Here is a 23829-nt window from a genome sequence, read left to right on the forward strand (position 1 = left end):
ATATTTATTTTGAATTTGGTTTTATTTTTCTACCGGTAATGTTTCTGCCAGATCCATTGCTCATGGGTTTACTGAATGTTCTAAATATTGTCGTAATATTCCACACAAAGCATTTCTTATCTTCCAACTCACTTCACAATGGAACAAAGAATGCAATGGACCAATGCCTGAGGGTTCCCAGGTCTTTTCATATACCATGCTTGAGGTACCAGGCTAGAATTTATAATTATTTTAGTAGTGAAAAAAGAACTAAGTCAAACAATACATAGGAAGGGATTGAAGAGAAGATTTGAAATCCAAGTCTTGAGATGGTCAGAAACTAGAGCCGCTCTTTTTCTTGTACCCAGTAGATGATGTGGACTGAATCTCTAAGGTAGTGTCATCAGAAACTTAGCTGTAACTAATTTTGATTTCTCTCTGTGTGTGTGTATGTTTCCCAAAACTAACATGTCTGGAGGAGAGAATCTGGTTGACTTAGTTTGTGTATGTGCTCACTGCAGTATTATCAGAAGAAAGAAGTATATTAAATATTAGGCATCCAAGGATTGGACTGTAGTAGCTACTCCTTTTGCTTTCTCAGTATGTTTCCTGTGTGTCTCTCTTTCATCCCTACTGCCTCCCATCTCCTAGAAAATCTGTTCTCCTAGCTAAATGGTTGAATGTCATATCTGAGCTGTTGATAAGCATATCTAGTTGTTACTGTGGTGACTGTTTCTAACTTCAAAATGATAATAGTCATCCTATGTCTGTCATATTGAAATTCATCATCAGCTGTAAGATCTCCTTTTCAGGGATACTTATAATGAAAAATATTTTCATATATTTAATAAATTTAATGTTTTTTTAAGTGTAATAAATGAAAATGTTGACTTCACAGCATAAAAATGACAGTGCTCTGAAGTAATGCACTGTTTTAATTTCATTAATTTCATGGAGAAGATGAGAGATGAGTATGCATCAAGGCCAAATGTTACTTATGGTATAATGTATAAACAAAGATTTTGCAATTGTTCAAATAGATTAAACATGGGAGCAAAAGAGGGTCTTTGTATAGCACATAGAAATATAGGCATGTCAACCTGAAGACAAAGAAAGAAGTCAAAGCAATTAGGGTTGTATTTGTTTCAAGTGTACGTAATCACAGATCTCATATTTTCAGTTCTTAGGGAACCAACCAAATTCTGCCAGACTGAAATTGTATGCTTGCATCATTCTGTACTTTTTCCTTGAAGTAACTTATTATATAGTTCTGAAATTTTTGGTTTTATGTTCTATGTCCCACTACCACACTGTGAGGCAGGGACTGTCATTTATTTCTGTAGTTCATAACCTGCTCTTTAGTTGGTGATGTGCTGGCATGGGACATGATAGTCACAAACTTAGAACAAGGGTTTTGGCTTTAGTCACAGATGCATTTGATTATTGGATTTACCATATTTTAGCCATGTAATCTTGGGTAAGTCATTGAATCTCATCAAACTTATTTCATTTTTTTGTTGTGATTTATGAGTAACATTGCTTCTTTGAGTAGTGTGAGAATTAGATGTAATAATGTAAGTGAATTTCTAATCACAGTTTCTGGCATATAAGATTTGAATGAAGTGTAGTTAGTAGCATTGATTTCTCAGCAAACATTTGTGGCTTCTTAAGTGAATGATTACTAAGTTCTCCTTGGTAAAGCCATGTTTTTTATCAAAAGAATTATAGCAATGAATGTAAACATTTCTAGTATCTACAATGCTAGAGCAGTATCTGTGTTTGATATGGTATTTTTGAATGTATGCAATTGTGAAAGCTCATTGTTATTGAATAAGAATAGGTGCCTACTACATAAAATATTATTTGAGAAGAATAGTTCTCACAACTGAATAAACTAGTCAGAGGGACTATTGAATTACTACAGTGAACATTTAGTTCCATTGATTATTCTACTAGCTGAACTAACAGATGCCAAAAATACTAGCAGATATTTAAATGCTGATGGAGCTAATTGATACATCAAATTATTCAATGGATCATCAGCTGATGTGATTAAATATGTAAGACATAAGCTATATTTTAAAATGTCTTCTAATTCTATGTGCTTCATCTCACACATTAACACCGAATGCACATTTTAAAATTTGAGCATAACAGTGGGAAACTGTTTAAGTAGGTTATTCATAATTGAATTTGATATACAGTGTTTATTTTTCTTGTTCTTCTAGTCAACAAACATTTTAGTTGGGTAGTCATGAAAAATAATGAGACTCAAGGTCTGCATGCATTTACCTATAGCTAGAGTATCACCAGGAAAAAATACTGATGGCATAGAGAATTCAGAAGATAAGCTGGTTTGCCGAATGCATGTTATTACCATGGTTACTATGTATTGAGAGAGAAAAAATAATGAGAATAGCAGATACTGTATCTCCCTCTAGGAGAAATATAAACAGTAAATATAGTGATAGGAAAGGTTCTAGCCTTGTTCATGGGTACTCCTGAGAAAGAATCTGGAAGTTTTCAATCTAACTGTTACAGAATGTGATTTTAAGATCACATCTCTCACACTTGCTCTCCACTCCCACCCCCACCTCATACTCACTTCAACCACAGGGAAGTGTATGTGCTCACTTCCCTTGTCTTTATCATGGAAGGAATCACTTCACTGTGAATCAATGAAGATGGTGTTAAAATTAGTAATCTGTGGTAATAATAATAGGTCAATAATAATAATTGAACACTTTCTGTGTACCGGGTACCATGTAAGAACTTTTCAGGTGTTATTTATTCATTGTTAGTCATATGCCTACTAAGTGTTGGACACTTAAGCACTAGGGATATGACATAAAAAAGAAAAAAAAGATGGAGATTCATGCCCTCACGGAGCTTATATTTTACTGGGAAATATATTGGAAAACAGATACATTATGTCATTTAATACTTTTCAACTTTATTAAGTTAGCACTAGTATTATCTCCATCTACCTTGGAAGAAATTGAGGTGTGGAGAAGTTTGGTAATTTGCTTTTAAGCGTATAGCTAGTTAAGGACTGAACCAGGAAATAAAGCCCTGAAATGTCTTGCTCTACCATGATACTCTGCTTTTCCTAATCTACTGCTTCATTTACAGCCCTGTGCATTTCTTGAGAACAGTGAAGCTATCTACCTGCCAGCATCTGTACCCATATATTCTGCCTGCATTCTTATAATACGGCTGAATTTTCTAAGTACTAGTCTGAAGTCAGCCCCTCCGTTTGTATCCAGGATCCCTTTCCTCTTGTCTAGTTAAGGACCTTGTTCTAGCAATTTTGCCCTTTCTTTCCTACATTAGTTTTTTCTTCTTCCTCTCTATTGGATTACCCCCAATCAGAGGAAATAAATGTTATTATTGTCTATTATTTTAAACACACACACACACACACACACACACACACACACACACTCTCTCTCTCTCTCTCTCTCTCTCTTTACCTCACTTTACCCTTCAGTTACTGACACATTTATCTATTCTTTGTTAAAAAGAGCATTCCTCATGAGGTATCCATAATGACTAAATTCAATTGTACTTCTTTATTTTTCCTTAAAATCATTGCATTCAAGCTATCAATCCCTTTTACTACACTGAAATTTCCTTGTCTAAGCCCAAAGGCTTCCAAGTTTCTAAATCCAGTGGTCATTTTTTAGTTCTCATTAACTTAACATTGACATTTGAAAGAAACAGTAACTTCTCTTCTCCTTGAAATTCCTTCTATACTTGGTTTTGAGTTGATCACACTCTTCTGCATTTTATTTTAGTGGTAGCTTTTTATCGGTCTCTTTTATCGGTATTTTCCTCATCTGGTCATCCTTTTAATGATAGAATTATTCAGAGCTCAGTCCTTGATAATTTTGCTCCTTTTGTTACACATACTTACTTGGTGAGCTCATCTAGTCTTGAGGTTTTAAATACAAATATATAATTTCCAGAAGTGTAAGAAATAAGTGTCTGTTGTTAACAAATAAATCCACTCACTGGTATTTTGTTATAGTAGCCCAAACTGACTAAGACTGATTTTAGTATTAGGAGTAGGGTACTGCTGTAACAAATAGTTGAATATGTGGAAGCAGCTTTGGAACTGGGAAATGGGTAGAGGCTGGGAGAGTTTTGAGACACATACTAGAAATGTGGATGTTAAGGGCAATTCTGGTGAGTTCTCAGATGGAAATAAGGAATAGGTTACTGAACACTGGAAGGAAGGTGATCCTTGTTAAAAAGTGGTAAGAAACTTGCCTGAACTGTGTTCTTACATGTTGTGGAAGATGGAACATGTGAGTTATGAAATTGGATATTCAGCTGAGGAGATTTCTAAGCAAGGTGTTAAAGGAGTGGCTTAGTAAACTGCAAAGAAAGAGATATGCATTGAAGAAGAGATTGTTAAGCAATAGGAACCAAAACCTGAAGATTTGGAAAATTCTCAGCCTATTCTTTTTGCAAGACTGAGAAATCATGTTCTGAAGAGAACACCAAAGATGTGGCTGGACTATGACCTGATAAAGTGATGGATAATGCTTCTACATGCAGAAACACTGCCAATTTGAACTGGAGCATGCAGAGATGGGATGAAATGAAGGAAGACCATCAGACTCTTTGGATTTGACAAGAATGGAACTATAGAGTTATTCATCTGGAAGCATGTGCTTTTTTTCAAGAAGAGGGAAAAACTACCCCGAAGGCGATTCAGGGATGGGTTACTGCCTCAGTTTCAATACACCAAATGGCCTCCAATCAAAACCTTAGGGTCTGGAAAGCCCTGCAGAACCTTGGGGCATGGAGACAAGACTGCCACCCCAGTGAGCCTGGAGGGAAGAGCAAAAGAGGACTATTTTCAAGCCTTAAGATCTGATGACATTCACTTTTCTGGGTTTTAGATTTTCGTGGGACCCATCAGTTTTTCCTTCTTTATTTCTCTTTTCTGGAATGAGAATGTCTATCCCATGTCTGTCCCACAATTGTATTTTGGAAGCACATAACTTGTCTGGTTTGACAAGTGCACAGCTGGAGCAGAATTTTGCCTCAGGGTAAATCATACCTCACATTATATTCATGTCTGATTTAGGTAATATTGAAATGAAACTTTGGACTTCAGATTTTAGAGTTGATGTTGGGACAAGTTGAGACTTTTGGGGCTATTGGGATGGAATGAAAGCATATTGCATGTGAAAAGGACATGAACTTTGGGAGGCCAGGGGTAGAACAGACTGAATGTCTGTGTTCACTCAAAATTCTTATGTTAAAGCCTCAACCTCTGATGTGATGGTGTTTGGAGGAGGGGCCTTTGGGAGATAATTATATTTAGATGAGGTTGTGAGAGTGGGGCTTCCATGATGGGATTAATGTCCTTACAAGAAGGAGAAGAAAAAGCAAAGCGCTCTCTCTCTTTGACATGAGAGCGCACAGTGAGAAGGCAGCTGCCTGCAAGCCTAGAAGAGATTTGTCACCAGGGACTGAATCGGTCAGCACTTTAGACTTCCCAGCCTCCAGAATTATGAGAAATAAGTGTGTTATTTAAGCCACCTAGCTTGTGGTATTTTGCTGTCGTAGTCCAAGCTGACTTAAGACACACACTCTCTTAAATTCTAATGAAACTCATGGTCTTATAGGTTACCAAAATATTTCCTCAGACTTTATCCTTCCCATGCAAGTCGATGAATTTCAGGAAAAGATCACTTCCAAATCAGTGGATTATTGACACATGTAGACATTAAGTGAGCTACTACAAGACTTTGTCTTTCAACCTAGCAGATGGACTTCCTTGTGCAGAGGAGCACAAGTCTCTTACCAGTAGGGTAATCGTGTTAAAGATTCATGTTTTTCTGCCATGAAGTAAATTTTTTTTTAAAGCATAATTCTCAGAGCCAGAGTATGCATTTTTAAGACAGTTCAGGATCCTTAGTCTAGACTAGCTTTCTTCTATCGCATAAACTTACTAATGCACAAACACATTGCATTTACTGTGAATGATGCAACAGTCTTTCTGTATCCATAAAATGTTTGTATTTAATATGCATCCAAAGGCAGGGCATAAGTGGTAGGAGGAAATTGGGATGTTGCCTTAAAAATAAGGCTGACGAGGACCACCATCTTGCCATCTGCTGCAGATGATTTGCTTTAACATGTGGGTTAAAGGAAGGGAAACAGTCTATGGCCCTTAAACTTTAAACTACCTACTGTACTGTAATCAAGAGAAACCCTGAATGTGTGGGATAGAATTCTTGGAGACCTCTCTTGCTTTTTTAGGGTCTAGGTAAGGGATGTGGTTCACAGTCTTTACTGAGCCCCTCCTGGGTGCCTGGAGAAGTCCAAGGCCTTATTTTATCACTCCGTCTCCAGCTGCTGAAATAAAATGGCTGAACGAAGGAGGCAGGAATCCAAGAGGCATTATTATTCCTCTTTTATTTTCCTTCTCTATAATCAATCAGTCACCAGATTCAGGAGAGGCTAATATTTCTTGATCCGTCTCCTCTTCTCTGCATTCCCATTGCCATTGCCTTAAACTCTTCATCATTTCCCACTGAGTTGATTACAGCAGTGCTCATCCTACTTTTGGGTCTGCCTCTTTCCACATTGTGAACATAGTTGCCTTTCTGTACCTTATAATAGTGTGAGACTACTCTCCAGCTTAAAAAGTCTTTAGTGGCCCCTTATGACCATCACGATCTAGTCCAAACACCTTAGCAGAAAATGGTAATATAAATCCAAAAAAGTTATATTTTTGCCACCCTCCCAACTTTGCTGTTTCGTATCACATGCAGATTCCTTTAAAAGCATTTTTTTGTTTTTTGGTTCCCTGCTTTCCTGATGCTACAAGCAGGGGTTTTGTCTGTCTACTAGGTAATCCTTTGCTGTCCCTTATTCATAGAGCCAAGGTCATATGCTTTTCAACCTATCTATACTTGTCTGTTGCCACTTTTCTCCAATGGACTATAAACCTCATAAAATCCGCAAGTATGTATTTTTCACTGTTTCATCTCCAGGGCACAGGAAGATTCCTAGCACTACATATTTATGTGTGTGTGTGTGTGTGTGTGTAAAATATGTATGTTTGGATAAATATTCTCCAACTTAGCCTGCTATCTTTTCTAAAATTACCCATCATTGGCATCTCATCTTTTGACAATAACTTGGATATATTGATGGCCATTGTCCTGCTTGTTATTTGAATTATCCGGCACCTTCAGTCTTCTTTGAACACCTCAGATAACAGAGATTTCACTACTTCCCAGGGTCTTTGTTTCCTCATAAAATAGCTTTAATATTTATAATCTTCTTCTTCATGTTGAGCCAAAATCTACCTCTAAAGTTCTGTTCTAATTTGTCTTACTTTTGCCCCATTGAACCCCATCTACTGTTCTTGCAGACATCATAAATAATGGAAGGTTTTGGCCCTCTATGTATCTTGCTGCTATAACAGATTTTACTTTGTATGTGGAGGAAAAAGGCATTATTCAGGAGCTTCCTATAATACATCCATACATAATGCAGGGGGCTGTTTGTTGCAATATGACCCAATTAGACAAAAGCATTTAAATAACATATTTATCACTGAACAGTAAAAGATTATGCTAATAAAAGTAGTACACGATTATGTGCAGTATACTTTGGGGAAATGTAAAACTCTAAAAACTGGGCATTATGCTTTCCATGATGAAAGATTTAAAGTCATCCTAAAGTACAGTGACTTTTTGCAGTCTCATTAGAACACCAAACTGAACAGTGATGATTCTTTTAACAATATATGACTACATTGCTAAAATTTGGCTCCAGAAAGCCTGACACTCTGGTTTGCAAAATATAGGCTTATAAGCTAGGCTTTTCATAACATACTGGAAGTCCTATTTGTATTTTTCTATAAAGAATTTAGTGTGTCTTTTCTTAGTCATTGTCTTTGATAATACTAAAGAATGGCTAGCAAACCATGTATATTTGCAGTGAATTTTTAAAATATCAAGTGGAATCACATATAATGTCTAGAGTGAGGGTGATTATGTAATTGAGGTAACAAATCAGAATGTTAAAAATTTACAGAAGCCTAATTTTATGTCAAAGATATAGAAACCTCAGTGATCTATTTGATAATTAAATGATATCTCTTTTTTATATTTCAAAACAAACATAGTCTTTTTATATAGTGCCTTATGTTTCTCAGTGAATGACTTGCTGTGTGAATTGAATAGTGAAAGTGTTAATTTTATATTTAGTTTGAATTGTTTCCCTTTTGGAGTCAGGATCAACCATAGGAAAAATAGTCCCTTCACTCCCGAGAGGGTTTATTATCAACTATCATTTTTACCCACCAACAATAAGATTTGAGTGGAGGAGAGATTCAGGTATATATTAAGCTTTCAAAATAGATGGAGATATGAAAGAGGAGTAGGGTGTATAACAGAGAAGGAGAAAATAGAAGTAAAGGATAAACTCTCTGCAGCCATCAATACCAACAAATGATAGGTTGCACATGGAATTAGGGGAAATAGACAACAGTCTACCAGTGGAAAAAGGATAAGACAGACATTGCCTTCCCTTTAAAGTCAAGTACTCCACTTTGAGCCAACATAGTAATACTATCCACAAAAGATTTAGAGTGGAAAATTCATGATATGCATGAAAAATTAATAAAAACTAGAGGGCCGGAACAGTACTGAGTATCTTCATATGGGGAGTTAGTATAACTTCTCTGGATTTGAGGACAAGGTCAGGCAAATTTACAATCCAACACAGAATCTTTGAAAGTATCCATTAATAGAAGAATCAAATCCTAAGATAATGAGTTATAATTGTATGGCTGGCCAACAAGGGTAAGGAAGGTAGCATTTTCAAAGAGAATCAACTGCAAAAATTGGAAGCACTTTTCAAGAAGGGAATAACAGCTAGTTGAGCTGTTGAAAACATTAAAAGGTAAATGTCTTGACTGAAAAGTAACCATGGAAAGCATAACCTAACCAAGTTTGTGCCTGATTTTTTTAGAAAGACACTGTTAATGGGCTACATTCCTGAAAAACCAGAGCTTGAGAGCAAACATTCAGGTCAGTCCACAGAGAAAAATGGAATGAGGGAGTTAGGAGGGCATGCGTTACCAGCTACTGTAGGAGGTATAGCTTCTCTGAATCGTGAAATTAAGTTTAGTCATTGGCTGAGACATCTATCCCAGTCGATTTGGGCAGCTATAACAAAATACCACACACTGAGTAGCTTATAAACAACAGCTCTGGAAACTGGAAGTTCTGAGACTTATTTCTCACAGTTCTGGAGGCTGGAAGTTTGAGATCAGGTGCCAGCGTGGTTGGGTAAAGGCCTTCTTCTGGGTGCAGGCTGCTGACTTCTTGCTGTGTCCTCAGATAGTGAAAGGGGCTAGGGGTCTCTCTGGAGCCCCTTTTATAAGGTCCCAATCTCATTCATGAGGGCACCATCTTCATGATTTAAGTACCTCCCACATGTTCCATCTTATAATACCATTACTTCAGGGGGTTGGGATTTCAACATATGAGTTTGGTGGGGATACAAGTATACAGACCATAGCAACATTCCTCTAGATAAGAGTCTTAACAGTGGCAGTCCATAGACTGAATATGGCCCCCAGATGTGATTTGTTCACCCTACACCTTAGTTTTAGAAGCTAAGCCTACTCTCAAAAATCAGAATATTTCACACTCATAATCCAGATGTTCAACTTCTTTAAAAAAGTAGATCTGGAAACCCAGCTCAAGTTCTAAGAAGGCAATAAATACAGTGTCCTTTTGTGGAAAGAACATGATTTCATTAGTTCACCGCTGTTTCCAGCATAGCCTGTTTCTCCCTGACACTAAAGCTTAGCACAGTTCTCAATTTTTATCATGCTTACATCATGGGTTTTCTTTGCTAACAGTAGAGAAATATTTTTCTGTGCCCATGTCTCCATCTAGAGTGGAAAAATCCAATCAGCATAAAAATAGACATTGTATTTCATGTGTTACAAGGAAACAGAGAATACATATATTTTTGTTGAAGTGTAAAAATTTTCTAGCTAAGTCTTAGGGAAACCATTAGCCCCTTTGCCACTTTTCCATTATTTTTCTAGCTTCTGTGAGTATTTAAGTCCATGCCTCGTACTCTAGACTCAACAATCTCGAAATTTTAAAAAACAGTCTTACTTAAAGCTCACCACACAAACTCCTTAGGTAATTCAGTTTCCTAGAGTCTTAACTTACAGGAGACAGATACCCTGAATGTTGCACCAAGGAGGCACTAGTAGTAAGTCATCCAGGCGTCTAAGACTGTGAGTTTGGATAGTGTGATCTGAACATCTGAAACCTAAATAACCTGCATAAGTTATTGAAAAAAAAGAACTTTCTGTGAGAATGAAGATCAGGTACTGGATAGTGATCACTCCACTTAAGCACTTTTTGTAGCTCACTGTTCTGTTCTTTGGCATTTCTTTAAGTGAAAAAAAATGGATTTATTGTTTTGAATTTTTTGCATGTCAGCATTTCTGAAATCAGAATTTATCTGATGATCATATATTTAATGTGGCAATATTTTTTTAAAAATCTCTAAATACTTGTCATTAAATTGATACTATCTAAGCAGTGAGGAAATTAAGTAATACTCACTGCCTTAATGTATACACTTAAAGATCCTAAATAGTCAGAAAAAAATGCTAAAGACTTCTGGCATATCAGCATTTACAGAAGGAAATGGTATCGGAAAGATAATCTTTCGGATCACTTCGGATCAGTCATGTGGGTGGTAGCCTACTCCTGAATGAGGCTGACCTGAGTGTGTTGTCATTGGCCATATTTTTAATTCCAAACTATTTTGTCTTACCTAACATACTGCAAGAATTTGAATTACCTTCTTTGTAGTCAAATTATATTCAGGCTACATGAAGAGCATCAAATATTTCTTAAATAGAACCTGGATAATCAATTTGTTCCTGAAGTAGTTGTTTGTCTATTTTGTTTGTATGTGTATAGGCATATATGTTTATGTGTACATGCGTATGTGGATGCAACTTCAAATATAGATAATATTTGAATTCTCTGGTGGCTTCATACTTAGTCCATATAATTGAAACTTTGATTTTCCACTTAAGAAATCATGCAGAACATACACTTCATGCCTGTTTTGTGTTGGATCTCTTGCCTGTTAAGTTTCTATGATCTGGCAGGGGTGGAGAGATAATTATTGAAGTACACTTAAAAGTCTGATTGATTAAATAAGGGTGAAATTCCACTGAATTAAGGCCATGTTCATGAATTCTGGTAGAAATTGTCAGGAGCAGGATGAGAGGACTTACTTTGTGTATGAATATTTAAATGTTGTAGTCCTCTGGAAAATATATCAGAGGCAGTCTGAAGACCAGCTAGACTGCCTGGGTCACCATGGGTAGAAATAGGATTCTGACCTTGGGTCTGCTCTAAAACCGTCTAACATAAAAGATCACACACACAAATTAGGGAAATGGGAAGTACTTTGTTGTTTTTGAAGTTGTAGAAAGGGAAACTAAAGCAAGCAATTATGTATATGTCTCTATCTATCTATATGTTTCCATTTGACTGATATGACATATGAGAACTGTGATGTATAACTCTCCTCTTGCACCCTGATTTCCTTGTCTTCTCCAGTATGGTGCTATACTTGGACACCTACCTTGACTTAACTCTATCCTTGTCTTCTCCAGTATGGTGCTATACTTGGACACCTACCTTGACTTAACTCTATCAGAATTCATTCACTAAGCAAACATTTATTGAGGGCTTTTATATGCAAGATACTCCATAGGTGCTGGGAGTTTAAGTATGAATAAGAGTCCCTATTCTCAATAAATTTAAGATTAGGTGGGAAAAAAATCAGAGGGAAGGAAGGCCTTGTTAATAAAGTTTAGACTATGCAATTATAGAGCTAAAGGCCCTTTTGTTCTCCTCTGCTGGACACTATTCTGTTGTCACCTATTCCTATTCTCATTAAACTTCTTATAAGCCATTTCCCCTTAGACTACAATAGTTATTATTATTATCCTTATTTACATATGAAGAAAATGAAACAAGGAAAATTTGCCACCTGCCCAAGGTCACATAATTAATAAAGTTGCAGAGCTGAGACTAGAATTTCCTGAATCCTGCCCCCAGGATCATACTGTTCATATGGTTATTTGCAGTCTCAGCAAGGTAGTTTAAAAAATACAGACAATGGATGAATATATGACAGTAGTGATTAAAGAGGTCAGTAAGGTTCCTTAATAGATGGTAGAAGTTTTAGGTCTTTGATAAACTCTCTCTTCTCAACAACTTATGACCTACAGCTAGAATTTCTGATCTCTCCTGGGCCCTCTTGATTTTTAATCTCTAACGCTTCCAAAGGTCTGAGAAAGGCATAACAAAAAGCAATTCATCATGTTGGCCAGCAGAGATCCATATTTCCCTGGGGCAAAGCAATGAACCTTTGAGTTTCAAACAGCTTGGGATATTGAGTCTAAACATTCAGATTTCAGGCATGAAACTCAAAGGAACTAAGAGTCTTTGGAAAATGCATTCTCAGCCTTAACTCTATTCATACGGTCTCAGCAGGAAACAGTGGTACCATAACACGTACAGGCACAGTTCATCTCTCTCCCCTGTCCTGGGACCAGGAGAACACAGTAGGAATGATTGACCAATTAAAGCAATATAATCTGTATGTGGAAGGAAGAGTAGATGTGTAGTTAGTAAAGGCCATTTCTAATGTGCCTCTGAAAGCTGTGCCAGAGCTTTAATAGGCACCTTGGCTGCCTGAAAACAGCAGGAAACTATATCGCACTCCTGATGCTACCATTAGGTGGCCGGTTCTGCTGACAAGCAAGTTGTACGTATAGAAGGAAGGGCTATTTTTCAAGGAGCTCTGGCTTCTGCTGGCATAGCACTCTTTAAAGCTTCTTCTACTCACTTAAAAAAGGATCCGATTGAGGGAGGGCTGAGGCCCTGCTAAGAGAATACTTAGCTTGCTATATAAGTAACTCACCTGTCTTCCAAGTTTTCCTGGGTTTGATTTGCAGGCAGCTCAAGTGACTGAAAAATTAAGGGGCAGAGTGGTTTTAAGGGGCAAAAGAAGGAGAAAATGTCTGGTAGACCCAGTTAGAAGGCATATTTTACTGTAATTTGTTGTCATGTGCATGTACCAGTGTTGTTCTGAGTTTTCTTCTAGGCACTAGAACATGTCAGAAACCTTTTATCATAATTTTTTTTCTCTGCTGAATTTTGAATAATTTCCTCAGAATTATCTTCTTCACTAATTCTCTTCTTAGTTGTGACTGCCATTCATTGGATTTTAAATTTTAATTATATTTTTAGAAATTCTTTTTTGGTTCCTTTTAACATTTTCTTAGTCACTCCTTGTAGTTTCTTGTTGACAGAATATATTTTAAGATTAAAAAAAAATCTTTGAATGTAATAAATATGTTTATCTTGGAGACAGTCTCTGATAATTCCATTATCTGAAGTACTCACGAGTCAGTGTTTTCTATTATTTCTCCTGTCTCTTGCCTGTGATGCCTTGTTTCCTTTGTGTTGTGTGCTGTGTTATGAGCTGCTCATTTTCATTAGACTTTTAATTGTGAACTGGGGTAGAAGTGTGTTCTTCCAGAAAGGATTTCCATTTACTTCTGTGAATCTAGGCTCTCTAAATTATATTCTCAGTTTGAGGGCTTTCAGACTACCAAGACTGTGAAATTGGGCTGTAAACCTGCAGGAGGCCAGTTTGTGGCTCTAAAATCTTAATCACCATTTTTAGCCAGTGCCCTCTAGGCAGTTTCAAGATTTGAGAGAGTTCATTTTCTTGTAGTTCTCTGCAGAGTGGGTTATTTCCTCCCCACCCTTTCCCTGAGGAGATAACCCCTTAGAATCTCAGTTATAAGAAGATAGATTTCTGCCTTGAACAGGTTTGGTCCTTGGATACTAGTTTCTATACACAGTGAAACCATGAAAACTGAGGTTCAAATTCACTTTGGAGGAAGAGATCTCAGAATAATGCTGGCCAAACTCTTATGCTTCTTTAACTGGGTTCCTCCATCACTAAACCTCTGCTTTGAGAACATATGTACTTCCATGTATCCTGCCACATTACTGCAAATAGAAATCTTAATTTAAAACACTCTGGAAAAGAGATTTTTGACTCATCAGCTATTTTTTATAATTTCCTTTATTTATTTATTTATTTATTTATTTATTTATTTATTTTTGTTGAGGTAGAATGCCTCATTATTCTTTTCATCATGTAATATTAGCTTTGTTACCTCCACTTCTGGAGATGGAAATATGTTAAACATTCATCAGAAAATACACACTGACTATCTGCATATTTAGGCACTTCCCTGTATGCAGAGACATGAATTGACTTGTCATCTAATTCCTGTCAAATATATGGCTGAGATAATAGTTTTCTTGAGAAAGAGAGAAATATTGACTCTCTCCAAGGACCCTGTCAACCACCTACTTCTCGAGATTTTCTGTGCTCTGTAACTTTCAGTTTAGAACATTAGGAAGCAGTATATCTAGACCAGATTATCTTAATTGCTATACAAAAATTTTCACTGAATTCTGATTGAATATTACCCCAGTTTTTATGGAAAAATATTCTAACAAATGGTTATATAAAGAAATTAAAATAAAGTATTATATTTATAAATAAAATCCAAAATCCCTTTGAGGCTAAGGTTCTGCATTACTGGCTTTTACCAGTATTTCTCGTCTTACACGTGCTGGCTTCCCTCTAGTTCACAATTCTCTAGTCACACTGAGCTTCTTCCAGTTTCTACCTCGGGGCCTCCATGTGTGTTGAACCTTCTGGAATTTTCTTCCCCCTCTTCTACTGGAACATTTCTAGTCAATGTGTGGTCTCACCACAAATGTCTTTTGCTCAGAGAGGTCTTTCCTGCCCACTGATTGTAAAATAACGTTAATGTTACTAATACTTGGTGTTTTTATAGAATTTATCATATACCATAATTATATCTGATTGTGATTGTTTAATGACTAGTTCCCCCACTGACCTGGGTAAGCTTCTTGAGGCCAGAGAATGGGTTTGGCTTTTTACTGCTATTTCCATAAATATTCAAATTTACAAATAGCAGCATAGCATCAAAATCTGTTTCATCTGCTCTAAAATGAAGATAATAACTAATGCCCACATTTTCTAATAGAAGTTTAAAAAATGTTGGCATAAGTAGTGGACTCTAAAGTAGACATACAAATATTCACTAGATGACATGCCACGCACTCCACCACCAACAATAAGAAATTCAAGTGTGTGCTTCAATGAAATTCCAAATGAGGCGTGTCATAGACCTAGTTTTTGTTTGTTTGTTTGTTTTTAAGTAATTGAAACAATAAATGAGAAAATATAAAGATTTCTCAGAGCAGTTTGAGCTGGTAACAGAAGGATGAGTTAGCATTGGCTACGTGACGTGAGAGGAGGAAAAACAGCCAACTCAGTGGAGAGAAGGAATGGGGATTCCAAAAACTGAGAGAAGTCTGCATGTAACTAGAGTGCAGGCAGTGAACAGATTTGTGTGAGATGTTGTTGATTAAATGGTCAAGGATTATATTAGCCTTATAGGTCATTGTTACGAATTGAATGTTTGTGTCTCCCCAGAATTCATATGTGGAAGCCCTATCCCCAAATGTGACTGTTCTTGGAGATGGGGCCTGAGAAGTGATAGAGGTTAAGTCATAAGGGTGGGGCCCTAATACGATAAAGTTGGTATCCTTATAAGGAGAAAGAAGATGCCAGAGCTTGTTCTCTCTCTGCCATGTGAGGACACAGCCAGGACGTGGCTGTCTACAAGCCAGGAAGAGTCCTCACCAGAAAACAAACCCTGCTGGACCTTAATCTTAGAATTCCCAGTGTCCAGAACTGAGAAAATAAAATTCTGTTGTTTAGGTCATTCAGTCTATGGCATTTTTTCATGGCAGCCTGAGAAACCTGGGATAGTCTTATCAAAGATGTAAGTCATTATCTTGAAAGTGATAAGAAACTATTGAGTGGTGCCATGTCCTGACCAAAAACAATTTGACTTTTCACCATTGTCAGATTCTTTTGGTAAATATTTGTAGTCACTAATAGTTTGAGTAGGTTGTTCACATGGATAATTTTATAATGAGAGAAATTCTTAAACGATACTATCAAATATGTGAAATTGAATAGAAAGAATCCATGAGAACATTGATTCAGGCACTGTCCTTTGGCACTTTGGCAAACTTCTTACATTAAAACAAGGCCAATTATATTCTTTCTAAAGGCAGGAGCAGCCAACCAGATAGTTTAGTTAGATAATAGCATTCTGTGTACAGTAGATAAACTCAGGACCAACAGAACTCTAGAACTAAAGGGCTATCCTCAATTTATCAGGCTGCTATGTTTGCTAGATTCTCATTCTTCATTAATGCAAGGGTGTTAGGTCTGATACAACATTTCTAGTCAACCATGTATCTTGAATACAACTCACCTTATGAATGAAAAATTATTTCTAATGTCCTTTATGCTAATTATACTATCTGATTTATATTTCTGTAGTTATATGTTAGGTGCATATGTAGCCATTCCTCAAGTGTCCATTTCTGATTAGTGTATTTCAAATGATAACAGCCCTAGGCTGTAAACTTGAGATTATTTTATTCGCATGTATATTACACTATTTGTATTGAAACATTTTAAAAGTAAATCATTAGAGATTGTAAAAATATTTTTCAGTGTGGATGTGGTATAGTTATGTTTCTGCTTTTAAAAGATCACTTGTGAAGGAGGGTTTAACAGATAGCACATACAGACCTATAGTGTGATACATGACATTAACACAATGAAAGATAAAAATCATATGATCATCTCAATAGATGCAGAAAAAGCATTTGACAAAATTCAAAATCCTTTCATAATAAAAACCTTCAAAACTGGATATAGAAAGAATGTAGCTCAACATAATAAAGGCCATGTATGACAAGCCCACAGCTAACATCATACTCAGTGTTGAAAAGTTGAAAGCTTTTCCTCTGTGATCAGAAAATTTGCAAGAGTATACACACTTGCCACTTTTATTCAACATAGTGCTGGAATTCCTAGTACTAGGTGCTAGTGCCTAGTGCTCTGAAAGTCCTAGCCGGAGCAATTAGGCAAGAAAAAATAAATCAATAAACACCATCCAAGCTGGAAAGGAAGAAGTAAAGTGTCTCTGTTTGCAGATGACTTGATACTATATATAGAAAACCTATAGAATCCACCAAAAAACTTTTAGAACTAATAAACAACTTCAAGTTGCTGGATATAAAATCAACATGTAAAAAACAGTTGCATTACTATACATTAATACTGAACTATCTGAAAAAGAAGTGGTATATCAAATGTTTCAAGGGAGATGAAGTTATCAAAAATGATTTCTAAGTTTAACATGCTCAACTCCATTTGTGGAGGTGATGTTTACCGGGCTGGGGATTATTGGTAAAGACCAAGTTTGGGAGTGGAATGGCATTTAGGTCTTTTGATTTTGTAGACATCAGATTATCCTTGAATTATTTCTGAAAATCTTAGAATTTGAATTATCTTAGGAGAGATGTTAAGAAGGCAGTTTAATGTATTGCCCTGGATCTAAGAAGAGGATTTATATATGGAGACATAATTTGGGAATCATCTAATCACCTATGATGATTAAGTTTATTAGTGTGACTAAGAATACCCAGAAAGAGAAAGAGCGTATAAAGTGAAAATAGAAAGAAACCCATGGCTAAGCCTTGAAGAACTATTTCATTAAGGACCTGTTAGAGAAGGATGAGTTTGTAAAGAAGAAATAGCCATAAAATAGAAAGAAAATGAGGGGAATATTATAGAAGCTAATGGAAGAGAAGGTATCCAGAGAGATGCATCATTGGTGTTATTGTAGCTGAAGAGTCAAGAAAAGTGATTTAAATATGTCCATTTTAGGGACGGAGGGGCCATTATCGCTCTTTACAACATTTATTTATATAGAATGATGAGGTGGAAACTGGATGGAGTGCAAGAAGAATGAAGGGAAACTCAGGAAATGTCCATGGTTCATTAATTATTGTTTGAAACTAAATCTGTTTTTCCATGGGATAGTGTACTTCTACACATTCTCATACTGTGTACAGTTCACTTAGTATAAATTGCTGTTTTGGCTTAAGGTATTTTTGTTGTTGTTCTGGAACTGTTTTCTTCAGTTATATACATGAATGTTTTAGGTAGGGAATCTCCAGCATCATCTAGCTGCTGAGTGTATGTTGTATAAATATTTTGGGGCTTTCCAATGTTTTGGCAGTTACCGTTTGCAGGCTCTTACATAACATATGACAGTGATTATAAGGCATACTTAAAGGGAATACCTTCATAATCTATCTTACATCCAGTGCTGGATGAAACGTTCCTATGAAGCATGGCGATGACTTACTTTCCCAGTATTAATTCCAAGATTTTGTTACTCTCTCTGGCTCTTTAATGTAAGTTATAAAGTTATAGGTGACACTGCAAAATCATGAACTCTGAAGTAAAAGCAAGAAATTGCTTCACTTTGGCTATTGTTAATTCAAAACACAGTTAGATTCTAACTATCTTAATTCTGATTATTTTGTGTCTATCCAGCCTTAGAAATTGCCTACATTTGTTCTCAAAGACGTCTTTGAGGCTTATTTTGTCTATCCAGTCTTAGAAATTGCCAACATTTATTCTCAAAGTCTCTGCTATTATTTCTTAGTAGCATTAACAATAGATGTTTATGATGGTTACAATATGATGTTCAATAAAGATGAAAATGTATTACAGAATTGGCAAAAGCCAGAAGGAGCTTTATTCCAATATGTTTATGTGCTACTATTACATGTGCTGTTGTTATGATTTTGACATTAAAGGAGATTCTCTTGATTTATACATGATTGGAGTTGAAGGTCACCTTTAAAGGGGAAGTGATTAAAAACTAAATTTTAGTCTTGATAGTTGGAGAAAAGCCCTTAAGAAACCTTTTCATCCCCATTCTTTTACATCTAGTTGTACTCACTTACAAACTTAGTTCATTCGTGCATTACTCCAGGAAACTCTTCATGAGATCTTTGGATGGGGAAGTTACCTCTTATTTTTGGTGGCATAGCATCCTGATCATATCTATTATAACACTTTTTACACTGAAACCTTATGATTTTCTGTCTGTCTCTCCCCACTGAGCATTCTTGGGAAGAATGGACCTTTTTCAGCCAGCTTTGTAACTCCAGTGTTTAGCAGGCTGCAGTCACATGATAGGAGCTTAACTGAATCCTGTTTAAGCAACAAAATAATCACAATGCTATTTAAGGTTTTCTAGGGGATCTTTTCATTATGCAAAAACTTGAAAGGGCAGCTTTCAGTTCTGGAAATAAGTAGCAGAAAAAAGAGTGTTCATGTACCCATCCTCACACAGTCCTAATTGCTCCTTGTAGTGACTTCTCTACACCAGTAGAACACGTTTATTTGAAACTTTTGATGTAGAAACAAAATGTCAGAGATGGAAGAAATTAGAGAGAAGCTAGTCCATTGATCCCTGTTATTTAATGAATGAATCTCTGTGTTTCCACTCCCACTCCAATGGACCTGTAATTAGATCAGTTTTGTTTTTTCTTTCAGTATTGTGGTATTTATTTGTTTTTTGTTTTGTTTTGTTTTGGTTTTGACCATTCAATATGCATTCCACCTTCTGGTAACGGCATCTGATTGCTTTTAGGAAGCCATCCATCTTCCATTCTCAGTCAATGTCCTGATTCTAGAGGAAGGCAAAGCATTCAGGTTCCATACCTGTTTCTATACTTAGATCTCTGTACCTCTTTTGTAACTAGCTTGCATTAGAAGAATATATACATATTTTTGAGTCTTCCTCAATTAAAATGTGAATCCAGGAAAGGAGTAGCTCAATCTATCTATTTATTCTCCCCTCCCCATTCTCCTATTTCTACCCATGTTCTTCTTCAACATATATTTGTAGTACCAAGTCATGAATGACCAGTACCAAAAGATTACTATAAGCACTAAATGGCAATTTAAAGTGATGTCTCGGTCTTTCAAATCTTATGATTTAGATTCAACGAATGTGATAAAATACAGTATCTGTTTAATAAACTCATAGTTCTGGCATCAGCAATGGTTCAAATCTGTATAATTTATATGTGTAATGAAAATTATGGCCTATTTGCATATAAATCTTACTTTTCCAATTAACAAATGTTCAAATTGTTAAATTATACTAATTTAGTTTAAGAATGCCCTTTTAGTCTGTGAAATGTTACACTCCATTAGATTAAAGAAAGAGAAACTGAAAGTAATGTCTTTGAAGCCAGAATTCCAACTGGAAATTTTAGAATTTCAAAAGAAGAATCTGTAGTCTGAATTTCTGTTGCATGTGTTTAGATGGATAACTTCCTTCAGAATTGCTTTCTTCTTTAGCCTTCTTCCCTCAGGGACTTAAACACTAAAATGAAATGTCAGTTCACTAAAGCAAGCACCCTGCCCCAAGGTTTGGCAAAGTGCATTCTATCTTACTGTTTCTTCTAAAGCATCTACAAGGGGAAAAAAAAAAAAAATCAGTTTACCAAAGTCAGCCCCTCTGGCCAAAGTCTTTTCACTTCCAAATAATGCATCCTAAATGGAAGAGAGAGAGAAAAAAAAAAAAAAATAAATAAAACGTCAACATCTTATTAAAAGTTTTTGAAAAGTTTCCAAAATTTTATGAAAGTGAAAAGAAAAAAATATGCTTAAAGACAGACCTGGTCTGGTAAAACAGCTTGACAAGTGATCACAGTAACCACTTCAGGACTGAGAAGTGCTCTTCTCATCAAATGGAATTTCTCTGCAAAGGCCCATTAAGTTTCCCAGGTGATGGCAATGACAAAAGTCTTACTTTTAAAGATTTTATTTACAGATATGTTTTTAGCAGAGTTCAGGAGGGCAGAGATTGTCCAAATTGGAAATTTAAAAAATCTGGAGTTTTCAGAAACAAGGAGGAAAGGGTTATTTTGTAGTACTAAATATTTCAATCTGAATTTGGATTTGATCAAAATTAACTTCTGGAGTACACCGTTACTGGCCTAATTTCTGGTTAGCCACTGAAAACAATTTTTGTTAAAAATGGAAACACTTGGTAAATGGGTCTTTCAAAATTAAATTGATACCTAAAAGTTAAATATTTTAATTTTTTCTTTATTTTTATGTAAATATGTCAGTGACATACTTAGATTAAAGACAGAAATGCCTTGTGCATTTTCATTTCAAGATTTAAATGAAAGTTTCAATATGCACTGAGGAGTCATTGATGCAAGTCTAATGGCCACTGCAGAATCATAGAGCATTTAGTGAATAAAGGTAGGTGGGGAGGGGAGTAAGACATCTGCACAAATATTAAAACTGCAGAAGTTAGAATCACATAATGAAGGCTAACGTTAATTGCTATGAGGGTTGTTAAGATACTGCAGGCTTATCACACACTCCATACTCCCTGAGTCATATGTCACAAGTCCCCACAAGGAAGTGATTTGGTTTGTGAAATGCCTCCTAGAACTATTAAACCATTTAAGATGAGTGCAATGATGTAACAGCATTGAGAACACAGAGACATCCTTTCAAGTGTATGGTGGAAAACACTAATATGGAGATAGGCTCTGGGGGGGAAAAACATGGGATGTTAGGTAACTTCGGAAAGCACCGCGTGGCATCCCTCTCAGAGAATCACTGTGTGCATCAGCACCACAGAGGCTAGAGAAGTACTTCAATTAAAAAAAAAAATTTGACTTTGTTACCACGTATTCCCCAACCATAGATGAGGCTGAAGCCCGTTTTGTTAGTAACACCCACTAGCATCAAACAGAACTAATGAAATAGGCACCTCTTAGGGGAATACAGATAGAAGGGCACTTTAGGACTGGAATCTGTGTCAAGCTAATTAAGCTAAAAGGTAAATTATGTATTCCATTCACTGGAATGAAATATTCTTCCATTAAAGTTAATAAAATAAAAACTCACATTCCACTTCATACATCAAGGTCTGAGAGTTCCATTGGTGTGAGGTGGATCCTCAAAGGCTGTCACTTTTAGGTGCCTTTGCAAAGGAATTGTGGTCTGGCTCTGCAAAGCCAAGCACTGGATGCAGAAATATGAAGACTGCAGAAGTTAGGGACTGGCACATTTAAAAACTTTAATTGGGTGAATTGTCCAAGTTCAAGTCCTTATCATTACTCATTATCATTTGCATCATTCCCCTGCAGACTCTTCCCCCACACCACAGTAATGTCTAAGAGGCAAATCTGACCCCGTAACTCATGTTCCTAATGTCTTTCATTGGCTCCATATTGTTTTCTGGAAACAATATTGAAAGTTTCTAGAATGTACTTATAACCACAATCTCTTTTCCAAGATTAAGTTGGAGAAATGCTGTGCATTTATCCAGGTGTTTTGATCTGCTGGATCCACTGAAATACGAAGTACTCTTCTAGCTGGACCAGACTACACAACAATCTATGAGCCATGGGATGCAGTTAATATAAAATCTTTTGAGAGGAAGCACAGTGGCCCCCTTTCTAACACTTAGCACATTGCTTGAAATAACAAGGTTACATATTTCCAATGTTTGAAATAGATTGTAATGTAAACATAGCCTGGATATCCACTTTAAGGAAATTTGCTGGGCCTACTAAAGTTTAATAGAAAACACAAAAAGAATTATTGCATGATCATGCTTTTGACTTGCAGTGGGCATGGAGAAAAGCCCCCAGCCTGTTACTGTTTTGTTCTCTTACACGTAGCTATCAGGAAGGGAGAAAAACAAATATAGCTGAAAGTACTTTGTGACTAAAGAAAACGTAATGGGGGCTTAATGTGTGAACAGCATTAATGTAATTAGGTTCATAAAAGGAATTGCCTAAATGAGCGCTGAGATTATTCCCAGGATGGACGTTATTGAGTGCTTTCAGTCTCCTATATAGGATAGAGGCGGTCTGTGCATTTGGACCGTGGGGAGACTGTGACGGACAGTACATAGCTTACAGCCCTGCACTCTTCAGGCAACATGTGCCATTCGAGGACATCAGCTCACAAGCTGTCCACTCTGTCATGTCTCCCTCCTGGCATAATAACCCACCACTGTAATCTGTCTTTTTATTTGTTCGGGTAACGGCCATTTCTGTAACTTTTTAGGCTTAATAAAGTGACATAGTCCACAGCCTTAAGCAAATGGCTGTCCATCCATCAGTTCAGTGAACTCAGGAGGTGATACCATTACGTATGAAACAGAAGTATTACTCAGCATTTCCACCAACAGCATTGCTTCATGCAGGGTTCCCAGAATTTCTGTTCCAAAAAGGCTAAAGGCTTAAGGAGTCGTGATGGGAGACACTGCACCATGTAGACTGAATCCCTCCTGGAGTTGCCTTGTCTTCTGAGGAATACATAAATGAAGGGAAGACACTGCAGGTTATATGCATTTTCATTTCAAGAAGATTGCCTTTTTACTGTTTCTTATTTTGTGTCAATATTCTGAAGCTATAAAAGCAGAGCAGAAATAAAAACAGGTGGAAATAAAGGTGTTACAGTTGAGTGATGGAGTCTAGGAGCCTTAGCTTTGAAAGTGTCTCATACCTTACACAGCAGAACGCCCTTGTTACTAGTGCTTTTAATGTTTTTAAATGCTGCCAGTTGTTTCTGTTGACTAACTTGTTCTCGGGGGGCCCCTGTAACTCTTTCAGGTCACTCAGGTACTGCTTTCTAAATTACCAGGGTGGCGAATTCAATTACTATTGTACTCTTTCAGTGGCCTAGAAGAATAAATGGTCTTCCTAACATGTT

At 36.5% G+C, this 23829-nt stretch overlaps 1 protein-coding gene across 1 annotated transcript in view; it reads left to right on the forward strand.

The window, feature by feature from the left end:
* The window catches only part of LOC105096479 (cytochrome c oxidase subunit 7B2, mitochondrial), a 112815-nt gene that overhangs the window by 82995 nt on the left and 5991 nt on the right, over nucleotides 1–23829 (forward strand). The window lies entirely within an intron of this gene.

This window comes from Camelus dromedarius, chromosome 1 (assembly GCF_036321535.1).
Source record: "Camelus dromedarius isolate mCamDro1 chromosome 1, mCamDro1.pat, whole genome shotgun sequence".
Classification (NCBI taxonomy): Eukaryota; Metazoa; Chordata; class Mammalia; order Artiodactyla; family Camelidae; genus Camelus; species Camelus dromedarius.